The sequence below is a fragment of the Taeniopygia guttata genome, chromosome 2, assembly GCF_048771995.1.
Source record: "Taeniopygia guttata chromosome 2, bTaeGut7.mat, whole genome shotgun sequence".
NCBI classification, from domain to species: Eukaryota; Metazoa; Chordata; class Aves; order Passeriformes; family Estrildidae; genus Taeniopygia; species Taeniopygia guttata.
In genome coordinates, this window is record NC_133026.1 from 13,267,962 (window position 1) to 13,286,412 (window position 18,451).

General features: G+C 36.9%; 1 long non-coding RNA gene across 1 annotated transcript in view; it reads right to left on the reverse strand.

Moving 5' to 3' along the window:
* The window catches only part of LOC140682586 (uncharacterized), a 36,749-nt gene extending 24,060 nt beyond the window's left edge, over nucleotides 1-12,689 (reverse strand). The window contains exon 1 of the long non-coding RNA XR_012054444.1: nucleotides 1-12,689. This exon is cut by the window's left edge and continues 21,366 nt beyond it. This is a non-coding gene — a long non-coding RNA (uncharacterized lncRNA).
* Nucleotides 12,690-18,451: the final 5,762 nt, after the last annotated feature.

The window sequence follows — 18,451 nt, forward strand, 5'->3', positions numbered from 1 at the left end:
GACATGCAGAGATTAAAAATAGGCAGAAATAATGCCTCCAGACATTTTTTTATTTGCTACACCAAGATGACACTCTTCACACATTTTATACATTTACTAGAGATTGAATTTACCATGTTAGTGATTAGCCATAATCTCAACTATTTCAAAAAAGTATTTTTGCAGAAATTTGTAGCCTTTTTTTCCAAGTGCAGACACTCTCCTGCTGTTATAGATACAACCATATGTGAACCCTGCAGAAACTGATCAGTTTAATTTACATTTAAGTGTTCATTTAATTCATACAACCATCAGGCCAAGTGGGACTACACAGATTATTTCAAGGAAGCCTGTGCTTAGCTGTCTATAGGATTAGGACCTTCCCTATAACCTCCACTTCCCCAGAACCTCCACAGCTATCCTAATATCTGAACATTTGCTCCAATCCACTTGAAAATACACCACAGCACACCGAATCACTATATGCCATTACTTGGTTTTCAAGTTCCACAGGAATTTGTTCCCAGCACAATACAAGATGCAAGCAGCTGCATGCAAGATTAAATCCCCTACCTCCAGCAGTTTTACAAAAGTTTTGCATGATGTATGTTCATTACACAAAGCTAAGTGCCCACCAATCAAACCGCTATGAATGCCCCCAAACTGGTTATCTCTTTAGAAGATAAAGTGTGCTGTTTATATAACTTATTAAAAATTGCACCCTTGCATTCCTTTTTCAGATAAAATGTGTGAGGGCACTGCTTTATCACTTTAACTATGTGTTTCTTTGAACATATTTGTGCTTTAAAGTAAACACCAATGCTATTTTTTTACGACTACTAAAATCAAAACACATCTTTTCAAACTAATCTGTACAATGGCTGGGAAGAGCCTTTGATTCAGTACCGTGTAATTATAAACAGGCACTTAAGTCAGATGTACTAAAAGAGCATCAGTCATTTAAAATCAAATTAACAGTTTGATTAATCAAACACCAGACTGTCAAGTCAGATAACATACCTGATGGCTTTGTTCAGTTACCAAAGAGGGTTTCCACTTAAAGCTCCACGGAATTCATCCAAAACAAATTTTACTCAAGCAGAAAACTTTGGTTTTCTTCAAATGTGCTCTATAGCATTATGGGTAACACTTTCAGGACAACCCAAATTCTGATTCACTTTCATGTGGTCACATGGCAGAAATGGGCAAATAGATTTCCTGTCTTGTTGAGGTCCAATTTCCAGGCAGAAAAGTGCAGGGGATTCAGGAGAATGTGCATTAGTAGCATCAGGTTATGCATATGTGGTATACCAATATGGGAGAAACCATTTATTGCCTTATTTCTGAAAGTTAGTGATTATTTATTAGAATATGCATGAGATGCAAGTACACAGCATAGGAAACATGGCATGCATTTCACACCTTAATTTTCCTCCCCTCCATTCGATTATTTTCTTTTCCTACCATACCACTGAAGATTGGTCTCCACAAACATCTGGAAAGACCCTGCAATTTTGTTAAAACCCCAAAATTCAACATACCATGTTCTAGCATTACAGTCCCAGAGTAACAAAATGCAGAGATGAGAGTATAGAACCATTATGGAAGACACCACCCCTGTGTTCCAAAAAGTATATCCCTCTGTGCAACTGGGGCCCAACAAACTCAAGAAATTGTCACTGAAAAATTGTCCTCTGAAGTGAAACAACTCATCATTGATCCTCTGTTACTACAAACACAGCAGCAAATCTAGCAGGAGGTGTCTCCAGATGTGTTCTATTTGATTTATGAAGAAAAACCATGTTAGTCAATACAGAAAGAAAGCATAACTTTCAACTGACCAGAGAGGTCTCAAACAAAGAGAAAGGAAAAGCCATCTTTCTTCTGCAGTATCCAAATTTTCCTGTTGTTGGATAATGTTCCAGAATTCATTTTCAATCTCTTGGGTGTCACACGCAGCCTGAAAACAGCTATGAAAGCAAAGCAAGAGAGAGTTTCTCACTGCATGGGCTCACCCACCATTGTCAGACACTGGATTGCACCTTTGACCAGCACTCCGAGCTGTGCAGCAGCATCAACCAGCAGATGTGTGCTGCTGGGGATGGGCCTGCCTTTAAAAGCATCATTGCAAATGCATGTCCTTTGCAGTGTCTGATCCAGAGCCCATTTCCAGCATGGCAAGGAAGGATAAAATGGAAGCATGCCAAGTATACCAACATAAAACCTCTAAATTCAGAGCGTACAATTAAAATTAACGGGAATAGGGACCAATTCCAGATTAAACAGCAGCAAAGGAAAAACTTGAAGAAACAAACCCCATCACCTCATACACCAAAGATCTTTCTGTCATGATTCAGTATGCTGCCTGCATATATCTATGGATTTGTAACCAAAGAAAAATCAAAAATGCCTCTTGTAAATGGTATTTTGAAAAACTGATAATTTCTTGGCTTCGTTCCATAACCACTTTTGATACTCGTCCATTTATGATTATGATTCAAATTTAAATGCCTCTATGTTTCCAGCCTAAAATACATATTATTTTCTAGTTGTATTCTGAATGACAGTTCTTTCAAGGTGTCTGTCTATGGGGCCATTTGGGGGCCGAACAGCCTAATTCAACTTCATGCATTTTAATGTCCAACACTGCCCATTGATGAGCTCTATTGAATGGGAGAGACCTAAAAATATGCAGAAAGTAATTGTCCAGTGGGATATTCCCCCCCTTACCCTAATTACAAGAAAAACCCCTTAGACTTGTTCAAAAAAAAAAAAAGAAAAAAAAAGCAAGGAAAAACTTTAACCCACTGCTTAAATGTGTTAAGAATGAAGCAAGGATCATGGGTTATAAGAAATCTAAAGGCTAATGGTAAAAGCATTTCTCTTGCTTAGATTGGCATAAAGACAAAAGATTTCAAAGAAAACGTATATGGGGTTTGCCAGCTCATTACAGTATTCCTGCTAAAAAATTTCCCGCACAGGTCAAAATCCAATGATATATGAACCGCAATGTCTTCTGAGGTTTGGATCATGTATGCTATGAAAATTGTGGCTGCTTATCTAATCTCTGAAGTTTCCTTTCTTCCTTTCCCCTTCACAGTCTTGAACTCTCCCTCCACAGCCTCATCTAAATTTATTACTACTCATACCAAACCTTCTCACTGTTTTTAAAATATCAGAAGTAAATGCCACCAAAGTTTTTTTCCTTCTTCTAACCACGGATATCAGTCTGATAGCTATTTCAGAAACCAAACCTCAGGAAAAGAGAAGTGATAACTTATCACAACACCAAAATTCAAAGCCTGTATCTTATGGAGTGAGTTCTTCTTTCATATCCACAGACTTTTCCTCAGGATTGAATGAACAAGAATTCACCACCTCCATCCTACAGTCCCACTGCAAAGACATGCCCTAGAGATTGTAGATACTGCATACAAAATCCATCTATGTATTTGCACAACTATATAGGCAATTTGGACTTTAAACTTTTTATTCAAACCCATTACACCTGGAATTGATACAGCTGTTGTTCCTTTTTAAAGCAAATACTTGATCTTCAAACTAGATGGACCATCAGATACTGATGACTAATGAATGGCTATGTATTGTTTCACCTTTAATCCTCATTGATATTAATGGGGGCACAGGTTTTAGACTGGGGCACCTAATAGCAAGCAACCTCTTCCCTTCATGTTTGAAATATCTGATATTCTAAACTGATGCAGGAAGATTTTTGAGGAAAGAAAATTTGATCAGTAGTATTCTCTGGAAAGAGCAATTTTAACAAAATTCATCAATTTTGATGCAAACTTAAATGTGATAATTTATAATAAACAACCTCTGCTGTATTTTTTTTAAATTTCCATTCTATATTTACTTCATCACTTCACTTGTTATATACCTTTGCCATAAAATACTGATATGCAGCATGTGTCAATACTAACAAAGAAAAATCACCTAAGTATCAGGTTACAGTAATTCAGAATTTTAAAAATTAAATCTCTCAGAGTTTCCATGCCATGAAAGACTTCAAGCTTTTCTCCAAGTTAGAACAAAAAGAGAAGCCTTCATATTTTATCCGGAACAGAAAAATGCCAGCAATATAATGCATAATTAAGAAACCTAATTTTCATGGCCATGCTCAAGCTAGCTATGAGCTTCATTTTTAGAAAATCTCAGAAACATAAAATAATAATCAAAACTCAGGGCTGAATTTCTAAAAATTTGAGTTCCTTATTTTTCGTATATATTTTTCCTAAAAAGACAAATACACATGTACAAATCAACAAACAAAAATTTTTCCAAAAGTATAATCCCTATACCACATCCCAGTTTGGCACACCATTGTCTTGGGATGCATATGGTAAATTTCAACCTACAGAGAAAACAGGAATGAACCTAACCCCTTTAACCTTAGCATCTTGACCACATGAAGATTCGGGACGATGGATTTTGTATTCTCCTTCAGAATACCTTTCCATGCACATACAACCTGCTGGAATAACACAAGAACACTGCATTGTAAAATAATGATTTTGCTAATAAACTAACAGATTTTACTCTGTAACAGAAACCCTACATAGGAGGGCATTCTGAAGTAAGTGTAATAAAACAGTTTCGTTTCCTATACATTGGCTAATCAATTTATCCAAATTCCATAGAAATGGCCACTTTTAACTGGCATACAGGCAAATCATTACCACACCAACACCCCCTTTATCAGTAAAAACAATACCTTTCTCCATTTTTAGTCTCATATTTTGCCTGAAGTGTAAAGACATAAAATATATGTATATAAATATTTACTGTTTCATAATTTTCTAAATAATATTCACTTAAAGTATAAGCATATGAAATTAATAGCAGAAGAGAAAACTTCAGACAACTGAATAAATTCATGTCCCTCATTTGCTGTAAGCAAAGATTATACTCTTACAACATTCAGATAAAACTAATTCAGGTTGAATTAGTTCAACCTCTCATTCTCAAGCAGCTGATGGTTAAAACAGAGCTTTAGAATGATCAGAAAGACAAAGAACTTCTCCAGAAGGTCATCTCAGCTGAAATCTACACTGAAACTTCACTTGCTTTAATCTCATATATATAACATAGGTCATCTGGCACACCAATGTATATATTCCTCACTATTAACAAGAATTTGTAGGAGTCTGGACCATTTCCTACATAAATTTTAGGGATGTAATTGCCTTTCACAATATGTCACTGTGATTCTAATTCCATTAAAAACTTTATTTCACCAGAAACTGTGGCCCTTCATATATGCCTTCCCTACACTTTTAGCCTTTGAATTAGTTTTAAGTACAGGCTCATGCAATTGCACAGAATATTACACTCAAAGAAAAAAAAAAAAAAAAATTTTAAAAATGAAAAATCCCCAAAACAAACAAAAAACCCCAGAAAAAGGGAAAAAGCCCACTAAGTGTTATAAAAGGAGTTGCAACCAGGAAAATTCCAGAAAAGGGGGGGAAATGGGATTCATCTAATAGTTTTTTCATATTGGTACTTGCTGTATCTTTAAAACAAGCATTTATGGAAATTAAATCAAGACTTTCTCAGACTTCCTGCTTCCTTTGTAATACTCTCTCTCTTTCTGGTCTACATACTGCAGAACAGATTTAGCTCCCTTTTCACTTGCCACCTGCAGATCATACTTTCCAAAGAGCATTTGAAGAAGAACTGCACCTAATTCAGTCAGTCCACCAGCCTTAAAGATCTGCACAGGACAAGAAGCTCTTCCCACAGCAGACAAACCACTCCATACCATTCTTTGTATTTTTAATTCCAGCAGGTATTTCTCAGCACTAATCAAAAGGACACCTCAGTCACCTGCACGCCGTTGTAACGTTCTTTTAAACATCAGAAAGGTCAATACCAATAAAAATATGTGCTCATAGTGAAGAGTTCCTTTTTTGACATCAGCTGCCCAACACATCTTGCTTCTGTCCAAACCCTGTGTAGTCTAAAACCAGAGATTGGAAACAGTTTAGCTACAGGCTCAAGAATACAATGGAATTCACCCCATTTTCCCACTTTTTGCTTGCTGCAATGTGGATAGCCATGGTTCAAGTAGCAATTGGGGTCACATCTGGATTCACTTGCCCCCTTCCAAGGCAGTTTTCCCCAGCCATGGGCCTGAGAAGGCAACTTGGCAATGTCAAATTCAGGCCTCTTTTCTTGTACACTCACCAAGAGACAATAGCATGGAGCCAGGCCTGCTTTCCTGACAGCAGAGATTCAGGAACACGTGTATCACTTAAACAAAGAAATGAATTATTTATTCCATTGCTAGCAGAACTCTAACTTACACTTTAAAGCCTTACATAAATGTCTATGATCTGGAAAGAGAAGGTGCATGTAAAGCAAACTGAATATCCCATCAGACAAACTGGCTGCTACCACCTGAGCTGAAAGGATGGGCATGTGTGCAATACAGCATCACCTGAACACCCAAAGTAAACTCAGGACTCCTTCTGTCTGGCGCTTCAACCACAAATGCCAGGGGATTTTGCTACAAAGAATGTATTCTTAAAAACAAACAAACAAATAAAAAGAAAACCAGGAAAACAAAAAATAAAAAAATAGGCAAGGAGAATGAGAAAATATGCTTATTTCTAGATTATTCCTGTAAAAGTGAGGCACACACCTACCACCAGAAGGGTGTACAAAGCACAACACCCATCAAGGTATCTCATGTTACCTAATCAGTAGGTTACAATTTCCTTTTTACTTCAAATCCTTTCAGAATATATACCATTTCCTTCTTCTGAGAAGGACTGTATATCCAGTGGATTTTCATATTTTTGGACAGCACAACATTCCTTGAAATTACTCCAAACCTGAATAACAATGTTTTAGAATGAACTCCAGTCACAGTTTCATTCATTCTCTGCGGTGATCCAGCCCTGGAAGGGGCTGAAAATCAAAAAAATACCCAGATTACATGTATTCTTACATGAGGACGGCCATGCCAGGTCAGACCAAAGGTCCATCTGCTTGGATATCCTGGCTCTGGCAGTGGCCAGCAGCAGATGCCTGAGGAAAAGTATAGAAGCAAGGCAAGCACGTCGTGATCCTTCCCCTCATTACACTTCCAGCATCCTGTGGTTTCAAGGCTTCCTGAGCCAGAGGTTCTGACAGCAGTTTTATATGCTGAATTACAGGACTCAAATCCCCAGCCCTTTATTTTGTGTAACAACAGGAGAAGGAAATGTTTTGCAGTTAATTAATTCATGTTTTAAGCAAGATCTTGTTTTTAGCCTCAACACAATTTTGCACAATTCCTGCTGCAAAATTACGTTTGTTTAGGCACATTTCTATGTCACACATCTCGACACGAATTCCATCGATCTTCTCATTTCACTTGCTGTTTTGAAGCTGCAGAGAATCCACAGTTTGTCCATAACAGATGCCAAAAGCCTAGAAACTTATTACACACTGCTCACAGTGTGGGTTCAGATACATTATCAGCATAAAAAGAAAAAGGCAAATTAGGCCACAGTAGGAGAACACATTTTTAATATTACAGTCTGCAGTTTGCATCTCTAATTTAATGCTGCTGTTTCCCAAAGTTATGCTGCATCATTCCAGGTTGCTGAGTTGAAAAAATGACAGTGAGCTAAAATTTTACAAGTGACTGGGCAATGCAGATAGCCAGTGCTCCTCATGAATTCCAGAGAAACCTTCAGGGCCAAAGTGAATGAGACATTTTTAAATAATTCTTTGGGCATTCAAATTGATAGAAATTAGGTATGAACATGCTTGGTGTATGAAATTTAGGGAAAAGGCAGATTTTAGTGAATTCTTCCAAAAGAACAGAAAGGAAAAACACTCAGTACCTGAAAGCAAATTGCATACATCCACTGTAAATGCTTAGTTCTGTTGGTTAAATACACACACCACACACACACACGTCACATAAATTATCATCTCAAGAAATCATTGCTTACTGAAGGGATTATCTGTGCCATTATGGCTTCACTCTGGAGCTGATAGATATCTTTTGCATCCTATCTACTGTTTACTCCAGCTACAGCAGAAATCTTGAAAGTAGATATCAAATAATAGTAAAGAAATACAGTCAGCAAGGAAAAGTAAGTTGCAAAACTTCTGGTTTCATGATGCATCTTCCCAAGATTTCGTTCAGTTGAGGCAACTATGTTTTGCTTAATTTAAAGTTTAAATTGAAGATGGTGAATCTCCCAGCTAAGGATTAGATAAGAGATATTGAAGAACCTCAGGGACAGTGAAACTTAAAGTTATGCTGGTTTTATGAAGTCACAGATTTTTCGGTTTAGGAACGAAAAAATCAGACAGCTCATATACATGAAAAGCTTGGACCTAGTCAGATGGAAACAGAAAGAAAAAGAGCTAGCATCTCTTTACTTTACACTAAACAGAAGTCTTTCATATTAGACATTTCAATTTCAACAGTTCCAGTACCCTGAGATTTTATGATACCATTAAGATGAGGTGGACTTATCAGTGTTTACCCACTAAAATTACTTCCAAAAGATGACGAGTTCCCACCTGGAAAGTTTAGTTTGATAATAACCAGAAGATGCACATGTGTGCTTCACAAAACCAATCACCAATGAGCACTATGTCTGCCTTGGCTGCTAGCTACCAAGTGGCAAGGCACAGTAGAAGATTATTCAGAATTGCAATTAATCTCATGATTATTCAGCCAGCATTTCATTTAAGATGCTTATAGAAGCTCATTTTACAATGTCCAAAATAAGCAGCGTGCTAGCATTAGATATTTCCTTCATGCAAACTAAAAAATTCACAGTACAGGAGCATTTCAAAAGAACTACATACAGTCAATTTTCATGTCAGCAAATTGTTCTCAAAAATTGAAAAAAAAATAGCTGTTCTTTATGATGGATATTCAACATGTTTGGGCCTCTTCTGCATTTCTTGGCTTGCTCAGGGGAATAAGTATTTTGAGACCTTTTGGTCTCTATTATAATCTAAAGTATTGTGTTACTTGAGCAAACAAATTAAACATAGCAATTAACTGGGAAGAAGGTGTCTGTGATTCTTGATATCCTGAAGTGGAATCAAGTTAACACTGGCACTCATATAGCAAACATATTATTACTGCTGGATGTTTATTCACCAATACTGCAGGGCTTCAGACCTTTTAAATTAAATTTACATGGACACTATTAAAATAGAGAATCAATGGTGCATATGTCTGTAGTGTTTGAGATATGTATGGTTTGCTAGACTGAATCACCAGGTAAGTTTTTAATTACCATTTTTTTCTTTTTTTTTTTTTTCAGGAAAATATATAAGAAGATAAGTGTTTAAAGATATCAGACTCATTTGTCAGCCTCAGGCTGACAATGTTCTATTTATTAGAACATAAATTCCACACTGCAGCTAATAATTTTAAAATTCCATATTCAAGTTCTAGAACTCTGGCAATAGCACCATGAATCCTGGGACCAAATTAATCTCATCCTGCTGATCTGTCACTTGTACTTCTGAGTATCTTGCTGTACTGCTGGCCAAGCCAGGTTTAGGAGAAGGTTCTTTTTTAAATTTTTGATTTGATAGGTGGCTCACTGTTACTCTGAGCCTCTAATGTAGGGTTTTTAATAATTTTACTCTGTTGAATGCTCTTTTTCAAAAAGTTTTCCCTTTTTTACATGTTTTCTTTTTTCGAATTTAAATATTACTACAGTATAGGGTTTTTTTCCTTCCACAGGACACAAACTTTTAATTTGTCCCCATCTTTTCAGCCTGAAAAGTAATAACATCTTGAAATACATTCTGTGCCATGTTGAGGATTTATCCAGATATCACCTCTACGTTTTTTTACTTTTGACTATCACTAATAGAGGAAAACTTTCTAGAAAATACCAAAGATGGTATTTGTCGCTGGCAAAAATGCAAGCCTGAACTGCTTCTGATGCATTAGGGAAATTCCTATGCCAGTGAGTCAACCTCTGTGAGTGTCACAAACCACAAATCATAGGTTGCTGATTAATAAGGCTCATAAATATCCTGCATACTATGAGGTAATATTTTTATGTAGGAAAAACCAGGAATTGCCTAAACTGCTTATAATCATGATTTTACTGCATAATATTAAGATTTCCTTTTTTTATATATAAAAGAGCCATAAAGTTATTATATGCTTATATTTTAAGTGTATACTAAGGATAGTCAAGTAAAATGCAGTTTCATATTCTGTTTCCAAGTCCACAACGGGTGGTAATTTTACAAGGTAGCAGCTAGAATCCCAGAAAAACTAAAAAATCACAAAACTTGCCTAAAACTGAAACTTTCACTGACACAGCGTTGCTAAAAGGAGGAAAGAATTCTGCAAGACCAATAGGAATCCTGAAATAACTGAAGTGGTATCATGTCCACCAACACCAAAAAAATCCCATTTTTGTAAACAACAGCCAAACTAATCTCTGGAAAAAAATGTTCTCATTTAAATCTGAAATCATGGAATTTGCAGGCTTAATTACAGAAATTTGTAAGTATAACACAACCAATAAACCTTATGTAGCTAAAAACAGCCTTAGCCACATCCATAAAATAGCAGTTTGCAGAACAGTGCTTCTTAAACACAAGCAGAGCAAAGACTAATGCTGATTTAGCACCAGATCCAAGGTCTGTGTGCATGAACACAATCTGTATCACATTGACTATTATTACAAATTGATTTTAAGACTTACTGGAAAAGCAAACTTTAAAAATCAAAAGCAGGCAACTACATTTTCAGAAATGTGTGGTGTTTGAATTTAATTGAGCATGAGATTTACACTATTCAGATATAGTTATGTATCTAAGCTGCAAAATAAATAAACAACCACAGTAGCACATATATTATTTAGTTCATATTCAGTCTTTCACCTTTGAAAGTGTAATGGTACATAGAATTGGATTAAAAATACTGGCCCTACGTTATTGTTAAACTGATTATCAGAAGTTACCACTGTTGATATGTAAAGGGTAGATTTTCAGGAAAATTCAGCATTCAACATTTAGACACTTAACTGAGCAGACTGGCTTCCAAAAGAACTTAGTCCCCATTTTGGCACAGAAATTATTCTGTATTGATTAGGTTTCCAAGAACTCAATCCTGCACCTTGTCAGGCATTCTGGCTCTGCAGCAGTGAAGCATTTCAGCACATTTAATTCAAACATGTAAACTGTCCCATGGAAACCATGGGGTCATTTGCACACATAAAAGCCCTCACAAAATCTGTTCTGCTGCTGGCTCAGGACCGTAGTTTTCAGCAGCTCACAGGAGTGTTCCCAAAAGTAGTGATGAGGCCTGGGCACCGTTGGAAACTTTCCATAGGTACTGAGCCTTGATAAAATGAAAGAAAGTTTGTTCCCATTTCTCTGAGAGTTTGTTCCCATTTCTCTGGTAGTTGTGGCTTTGCTCTCTTGCTTCTATTTGGAAAGGAAAGAATGTATAAATCCTGTTTTATTGAACAGAAAGGGGGAAGAATCAATACCAAAGGTGAATATAATTACCTTAAAATCTACATCTGCCTGTCCATTAAGCACTGTAGACCTAACTCTGTGAACACTTTCACATCCCTCTTGCCACGTTTACTTCTCTTAATTCTTTTACCTCTTTTCACTGATGTCCCTCATACACGGACATCTGCAAAGCAGTTGAAAGCATTCCCTAGCAAGCATTCTTCTTAATTTATTTTCCCGTTTGTTATAGTTCAGTTTTGGCTTTTCCACAGTCTTAGGCATTGGCTTCTTATTGTTTCTACCATTGCTGCATGAAGACAGGAGTCACTATTCTTTCCATTTAAAATGAGAGAAAAAATATTATTGCTGGTGAAGAGCAGCTGGAAAGATGCCACCTTTAATAAACACAAAATAAAATGCTGCACAGGAATTGCCCTAAGGGCTGTCACAGCATCAGTGTGAGCTATCAGTCATAACTGGATCAGGGATCTCTGCAGATTGGAGAAGGCAGCTGTTGCTGCCAACAGGAGTTGCCCACCCCTATGCCACAGGACCATTCTCCTCCCTTCAGGCCCCATGGCAAGGAACTCTGCAGCAATGGGAGCACTCCTGCCCTGCACGAGCCACATGAGCCATCCCATCTGGCTTTACAGCCTACATTAGCAGCACTGTCACAGCATTTGCAACTACTTCTGTGGGACATCTTTTATTTCTGTGAAGCTGACAGCCTCCCAACTGCAGCTCCTCTCTAGTTAACACTGAGCACTGGTCAGGGATACCAAGATGATATTGTCAGTTCCAGCATGTCTTCTGATGGCATCTCTCTGCTACCATGTGCAAAGCTTCACACAGCCTTTCATCCCAAGTCTCTGCTTTTACATACACATTTACAGCTGTTAAAATTGCCAGCATTCTTCACCAAAAGGACATTCCTATGAATTTATCACTTTTATAGAAAGCTTTCTGGATAAAGGGAATTAAAACTGTTCTTCAAAATGACGCACATTCCTGTGATGTGTAGTAAACACCGCACTAAAAGGGGAAAAAAAAAAAAGAAAGAGCATTCCATGCAGCCAACAGCTGCCAAGCATCAAAGATTTCATTTCAACATTATGTCAAAACCCTACGATGCTCTAAGGTTCATCAAAACACAAGTACATCTCCAAGGCAGATGTCTTGACTCCTGAGGCTGTTGAATGGCTGGGTTATAGAAAAGCTACCAAAAGAGGAAAAAAAAAAAAAAAAAAAAAAAAAAAAAAAGAAGAAAAAAAATTGCCCATGCATCTAAAATTTTTGAGAAAGAAAAAGCATCCATACAAACACAGCAATAGCAGTTATCCTTACTTTTGTCTACAATTCTATTTTTATTATTTTATCATCTGCATTTACTAAATCTAGTGCTCCGACTCCCAGCTGCTAAGGCCTATGTGATTTCCTCTTGCTCTCCAGTTCTAAGCAATTGTTACTGCTTTCTACTGGCATTTTTCCATACTTTTCTTTATGTAGGTCTTACAGATGTTTTTTTATATGTCACAATACACATTAATAAACCTTGCAAGAACATATGAGACTAAAAAAAAAACCTTAAAACCTAAAAGAAATATTTAAACAGAAAACCAAATTGTACTTAATCTAACTTTGGTCCAAGATAACATGTTACCAAGCATGGTTCACAGAATCTAAATATACCTGTGCTCTAAAGCTAAACAGTGGCAAAACCAATGTTCTCCAGAACACACAGAGATTTGGTCCTGTGCAGGGCTGGGAGCTGGACTTCAAAGGTCCTCTTGCATTCTCTCTAACTCAGGATATTCTATGATCTCAAACAGGTGAACTCTTCAATTCCAGTGGCATTAACTTGGCCTCAGGACCACTTAAAATGATTTAAAAAGCCAGTACCAGAGGTGTTAAAATATAAAACATGCATTAATTGCAGAAAAATATATAAAACCAGATCAGAGTGGATTTATGAACCAAATTACATCAAAACATCTTGTAAATCCCACAGTTCTAGGGAAAATAGCCATTGACATGAAGAACTATAGTAGCAGCCAAAATCTTGACTCTCAGAAAGCCTTTGACAATTTTTCACGTGATGGATTAGTGCAGATGGTATTAAATAGTAGCTATCCTAAGGAAAATTTTGAGACTGGATAAAGAAAATCATAAAACTAAGTAATAGGATTATAGACAGAAAGAAGAAAATGAGAATTTAAAGCATCCATTCATCATAATATGGCAAGAATTGTTTGCATGGGATTTAGATCAGATAGCCATTCTTCACAGTTGGATTAACAATTTACAGAAAGAATTAAAATATTAAATCCATCTATTGTCATCAGCATCAGAGATTAGGAAATGGTTAAAATTAGAAAAAATATTTATATTTTGATAGAAATATAAACTCACGGTGATATGGGAATTTTAAGCTCCAGAATGTAGAATGTAGAATAAGACAAGCAGAAATGGTAACTTCTTGATTAAATACAGGTAAAATAAGAGGAAAACATGGTAAAGGAGAACAATATCTAAATAGTATGATCATGGTTTTTACTTCATCTAACACAAAAGAGAAATTTAAAAGTATTTTGCTTTTCTCTGAAAGGGTCCTTTGTAAGAGAGAAATCCTCATGGACATCAAGAGGCGTTTCCCCACTAATTTCAACAGGATCTTACCAGAAGTGTGTGACATTGTTGCTTCTGTGTAAGTAAAGGAAATGTCACATGGGTAAGTGATAAAGTTTGATGCAACAGGAAAGCTTTCCACCTGAGAGAAGACTGGGCCAAGTGCAGATAGGGTGGGTAAATTTATCCTGATGAATTTACTTGACTGATTTAATAATTTACTTTCTGTAACTTAACCACAGTCAGCTACATCATCTGCAAATGGGCCTGTCTGAAATTCCTTAACAAATGGTTCTTATAAATGTAGGAAACACTCTAGGAAAGCTCACTTTCCTAACATGCTTCTGGTTCACACCCACCTCCTCCCTTTGCGAGCAGAAACGAATGGCTATCACCTTCTGGATTGGTTGTAGAAGGTCAATAGGTAATTTGGATCAGATTCATGGTTTTTGTAATGTTCACTCCTTAACTCTCAAAGATAAAAATACGCAAAAGGTCATTGAAAAAAGGGGGGTTTTAACTGTATTGGTTGTACTGCTGAAAGCCATGTCCATATTTAATGGGGAGACAGGGAGCTTGCAGAAGGATTGTCTTTGAAATCTATCACTTTGATGCATATCCTCACAGAGAAAAAAAAGTTTTATACAAAAGGACAGCAGATTCCCTCAGAAGATGCAGTTCCCTGCTACCTTACACCATGTAGTCCCCAGGTGACAGTCACTCTTCACACCAAGTTAGACCACTGTGTTTGAATTGGGTCTTCAGCTTGTAAATTCTATCAGATTTAGGTATGGAATCAAGACATCATTGCCTCAATTTCCATCACACCTATAGCAGAAACAGAATTTTTACAAGTTTACTGAGATACCACAACTCACTATTCAGCATATATGTGTAAAACTGCCACCAGCTTCAGGGCACTGCCTTTGTCTTTTGCTTCTTTACTGTCATGAATCAGCTCTTTTGGTTTCCTCTAGTTTGTCTGTCTTAGGTTCTGCATTTCTTTATCTGTAAGAATTTTCTTCTCATGTACCTTTATTCTCCTTACACGCACTCACTTGTCCCATTTGAGATACCACATACTAGCAAAAAGTTTAGGTAGAGCTGAAAATTCTTGGAATTTTAGAGTCCACACTACAATAAAATTAAAAGCAGGGCAGAAATCAGGGCTTTGGTGATATTCAAACTACACAATAATATTTTTCCAGAAGACCTGGGTAATTTTGTGGTGTCCTAGAGGCTACAAAAACATATCAATCAGAACATAAGTCTGAATACCACCTTCTGTGCAGGTAGAGGTCTTGGTGACTCTGGTCCTGATTCATCCCCCAGTAGCCTCTCATCTCAGGAGCCTGCTGCTGTCACAGAGAGTCACAGACATACATTAGACATGCTGGCTGCTTTCTGTGTAATCCTGATCCACAGGTGTCTAATTGCAGAGGGAGGAGTAAAGAGAATATTCTTATCAGCCATACCTCAGTCTAGTGCTAGAATTAGCTGTGACAAACCCAAGTTACAGCATTTTTCCTAAAACCTTTTCCTACATTACAAGCAATGTGACTTCAGGAAAAGCTTAACATTAACATTGTTGACTTTCTTAGAGCCTATTTATGCTTCAGCTGGGATGAAAAGAGTATCTAAAATTTCAGTGTCGATTACAAACAACTAGGAATAACCAAGAGTATAGGGAGATACAACTGGAATAGATATATAGGCACACACAATTATTCAGAAAGAATTCTGGAATAGCTGTCCTTGACTAGCTCAATGTATAGTCAAGCCCTCAGTCAAGATGTTTCTGTAGGTCAGGGTGACATAGGGATGGTTTATATCAGAGAAATCCTGTATTGCCAGGTATCAGCCTCGGTCTGCTGACTCACCCTCTGCAGGTGCTCATCTGTAATTAGGAGTTACCTACACTCTCACCTGGTATGCTTTGGCAAAATTTATAAAGTTATGTGAAATAAATTGTAGTCATATAAATCTCATAAAAGTCTAGATTAATTCAGAACAGGAAAAAAGTATAAATTATTAAGTTTAATTATTTGAGATAATCTCAAAGTTAAACTATCCTCCATGGGATATTGTCCCTTCATCAGAAAGAGCAGTTCCTCCACATATAATTCAACATCTATTTGACAGCCCACTCCAAAACTTGTATGGGCAGGCTCATTCAAGAATGAGAAAGAGTATGGGGTCATGGGAGGAGTTCCTTGACACTTTCAAAATCTACACAGGACCTCTGAAAAAAGACAGAACTGGAAGTATTGTTATAAATGATCTATAAATAGATTACGAAAAAATAAAGACAAAAATTGATTTTTAAAAAATTGGAAAGGTAAGGAAAAGATAGCATTGTAAACAGAGGCATTAATTTCCAAATAAAAGTGAAAAAATTAATCATTATTGGTATATGTGAGCACAATAAAATTGGGTAACATGAGCAGTGTTTTCAGTACATTTGAGAAACATCCATCACTTCAGCATGCATGAAAACCATTTAGGACTCACTGTGGATTTTGGCTTGGTCATAAGTTTCCTCTGCCATATCAGCTATGAACTAGTCTGTACTTTTTCATTCTCCACTACAAGGTGTAACTGTGATATTCACCCTGCTTTCAGCAGGGGAAGGTACTAGATGAATGCCAGAGGTCCCTTCTAACCTAAATTATACCATGATTCTAGAACAATTTTAAGACTCAAAATCTCACCAATTATTAGGTTGGGAAGTTTATCTTGCTGCCCCAGAAACTAAAAGCTCCTTGCACCAGATTCTCAGCTGGGTTAATGTCATGCACTGCCTCAAGGAACCCTCAAGGAACAGTCCCACATCCATTGCCCAGAAGCAACAACCAGACCCATAAGAATGCTCACCATGGCTGTGACAGGAAAAACCCTTGGAACACGGGGAGTCCAATACAGCATGGAACTTCCTACCTAAAGGATTTGTTTCAGGGACAGACATTTTTGTGAAAATTATGTTTCACATAATTTTGTGAATAACAATGCCAGGGCATCCTTCATGTGAAGATGCACTCTGCTGTTTTGTTGCAAAAAAGGCTTCCAGATCATCTATTCTTCTCAAGGAAAAGTGGTTATGGAGAGTTGCTGCTACATGAAAACAGCTATGCTCATTATGAAAGGTTAACCAAAATAAGAGTCTGTACACAGATATAATTATTCTGGTTTTTTTTACTTTTAATAAACGACACTATGCAAGATAAATTCATGCTGGCAGAAATTACCCTCTTTTGCAAGAAAGAATAAAATATAAAAATATTTGGGATATTTTGAAAAATATGTACATTTTGGTTTTAAAGCTGATCCCACTACATAGCAGCTCTTACAATATGTTCATAGAATCATTTGGGTTAGGAAAGATTTCTGTCGACAGGTTTTCAAGGACTACCTAAATCCAAGCCTCCTGCAGCATAATTTCACTAATCCTACAGCACCCTGACAGATAAGTATCTTGTTGAGTCTTGCATATTCCAGTGATACCTGTTACGAAACAGCCCTTGGCAACCCTTTCTATTGTGTAATTAGTCCTATGACGACTGAGTTGACTTCACGATAGAGTTAAAAACTTGAAAAATATCCTGTATTTTGAGGAGTCAAAAAAATAAAATCTAAGTTTGGGATCCATTTTTACTATAACTGAAACTCTTTCTAAACATCCATGAAAAACCTGGGCTACCTCACATTGGTACTTAATATTTTGAGCACATGTAAGATTTTTGCTGTGAAGTTGCAGGGTTCTTCCACTTTATTTCTGAAAGCAAGCCAGTGTTAGTTCTTTTCTACTCAAGTCCTCCCTTCATTGATCATCCATATAAAAATCAGAGTCAGTGGCTGAACCCACAACTTGACAATTAATTTTAAATTACCCAGGACAAATTTAATTATTCTTAAAATAAGGGTTTTCTCTCTCCTGATGGCATTTAGGGTTTGTCATTATTGTTGTTTTCTTGTTAAGCAGTAGGAATAATTGATGACAATGGTCCACAGCTATCTCTTTGAATGTTCACAGACTTTATCACATCTGTTTTGGTATCTGTTTGTGGTGGGTTGGCTCTGGCTGGATGCTCACCAAAGCTGCTCTATCATTGCTCTCATCAGCTGGAGGTGGGGATGGGGGTGGTGGGGCAGGAAGAAAATATAACAAAAGACTTAAGGGTTGAGATAAGGATAGGGAGAGACCACTCATCAATTGCTGTCATTTTGAGGAAAAAAATTAAGTTACTACCAATCAAATCAGAGTAGGAAAATGAGAATTAAAACCAAACCTTAAAACAACTTGTCCCTCACCCCTGTCTTTTTCTCAAGCTCCTTTTCACAGAGCTGTGGTCAGTCCATCACATACTGTCTCTGTTGC